The following is a 2,041-nucleotide window of genomic DNA, read 5'->3' as shown; positions in this document are numbered from 1 at the left end:
TAATAATACGTAGGCTACTGAAGAAAAATTAAAAAATGATCTCAGTAATGTGAAGCATTCACACAACTAGACTCAGATAAAAGTCAGAATTCTGAGATTCAATTCACTTAAATTCAATTCAAAAATACTTTATTGATCCCAGAGTGAAATTAGGTAAAACCTAAAGATTAAAGGGGATTAAAGTCAGAATTACTTTTTATCACTATTTCAGTGACCCCATTCCTCTTCTGTACATATTATTTGCTTCACATGAGAATTTAGGGGCTCAGTAAATTTCAGTTTTAAAAGTTTGCATTAAAAACAACTACAAAAGCTTATACTGTACTGTATTTCACTGGTGAAATGATTCCTCAGCACACTAGGTGGCGGTAATGCAACAACCATGTACCTAAACACACAAAAAGCAGCAGAAGAAGAAGAAGGWCMAAGAAGTAAATGAAGCAGKAGAAGAAGAAAAATCCAACCACAACATTACAGCAACGTTTATCACTACTGACCGCTGACGTGACACTTCACTGAAACTCTGAAATTATTGTCAGTTATGTTAAAATGTCTAAAAGGAGTTTCAGTAGTTGACAGGTCAAGCTTGTATTCCAGTGGGAAGTTGACTCCTTGTCGGTAGGTGTTTAGAATTTCTCTTGTGTCTCTGTTTGCTCGATTTGTAATTTTGGGCGATTTTATACAGCTTGTGTTAGCTAGTCTGAAGTGTAGCGACGAACAACAATAACTTTCTCRCCTAAGTGTTGTTTAAACATACTGTTTGTTTAAGGAGTTTCTGAAAAGGAAACGTTGTACACCACCAATTTAGGGCTATTGTTGACTTTTATTTGTAGAAAAATACACATAATAGGCGTTTAGGGAAGACAAATGAAAGACTRGTCACGTCATAACGCCTGCATGCTAATTTTATTTAATTAAGACAGCCATAGCTTTGCTAGCTTATAAGTCATTTTTACCCATTGATTTGGGTACTCTTAGTATCGTATTTTAAATAGTTTTAAATTAATTTGATCAAGTGCTCAAGATAATGAAAAATAACTACTTATTTAAAAAGATGGTCCCCAGTAATTTAAAGTGCCTGTGACGTCAAATTTTTGTAATACATATGAATGCATTTTTGATAGGGATGCACGATATATCGGCATTCATATCGGTATCAACCGATATTGGTCATTTTTTTAGAATATCAGTATCGGTCCGATATGTAAAACTGGGCTGATATTAATGTCTGATATTGATTTCCCAATTTTTAGCTTTATTCTTTTGTTTTGGGAGGGGAGACAGTTGGTTGAGAGGCGTCTGTTTGATCATGATAGTGATATTGACGCTGCACATCCAGGGAATATAACTGAAGTAGAGCCATGTCAGAGGTTTGGTTCTTTATTTATGGTATCAAAAAAAGACCCAACTGTGTTTGTGTGTATATGTATAATATAATTTGTGTGTTTGTGTAATATCAGTAAATATCGGTTATCGGCCATAACAGCATTAATTATATCGGATATCGATATCGACTGAAATTTTTATATCGGTGCATCCCTAATTTTTGAAAAGATATCATTGACAAAATATTGCAAAATAAATTTCATGTCGCTGAGATGGAACAGTTGTTGAGATATTTTCCTGTAAAGTAACTATCTACTAAGTCAATATCAGCGAGAGATGAAGAGTCAGAGTTCAAATAGTGTTGTTTTATTAAACAAAGACCAGGGAGTTTTCTTTGTTAAAGTGTTCCCCTTTGATGTCACTTCCTGTTTCACTTTGGCTCAGCCAAGTTCAATAGAAAATATGCCAGTTATGGGACAAAATGGGTAAAATCATGTGTATTACTCCAACTTTCTTAAATATAAAGATGTTTTCTTTGACGTTTTGTATTTGAAGAATATGCATGTCACAGACACTTTAATTTGAAACTGATGGTAAAGTATTTTTAATTAGAACCAAAACATGATTTGTCAATAGGTTGCTAACATGTGTTTTTTATTGTTGTTTCTCTCTCTCTCTCTCTCTCTCTCTCTCTCTCTCTCTCTCTCTCTCTCTC

At 33.9% G+C, this 2,041-nt stretch overlaps 1 protein-coding gene across 1 annotated transcript in view; it reads left to right on the top strand.

Annotated features, from left to right (window-relative positions):
- Nucleotides 1–450: 450 nt before the first annotated feature.
- Nucleotides 451–2,041, top strand: part of rnf170 (ring finger protein 170) — a 7,621-nt gene continuing 6,030 nt past the window's right edge. The window contains exon 1 of the mRNA XM_014002426.1: nucleotides 451–618. The gene's annotated coding sequence lies outside the window, so the exon portion shown is untranslated. The remainder of the gene's footprint in view (nucleotides 619–2,041) is intronic.

The sequence above is a fragment of the Austrofundulus limnaeus genome, unplaced genomic scaffold (assembly GCF_001266775.1).
Source record: "Austrofundulus limnaeus strain Quisiro unplaced genomic scaffold, Austrofundulus_limnaeus-1.0 Scaffold13, whole genome shotgun sequence".
In the NCBI taxonomy this organism is placed as follows: Eukaryota; Metazoa; Chordata; class Actinopteri; order Cyprinodontiformes; family Rivulidae; genus Austrofundulus; species Austrofundulus limnaeus.
Note: the sequence above shows the minus strand (reverse complement) of the source record. Positions and strands in the feature narration are given on the sequence as shown.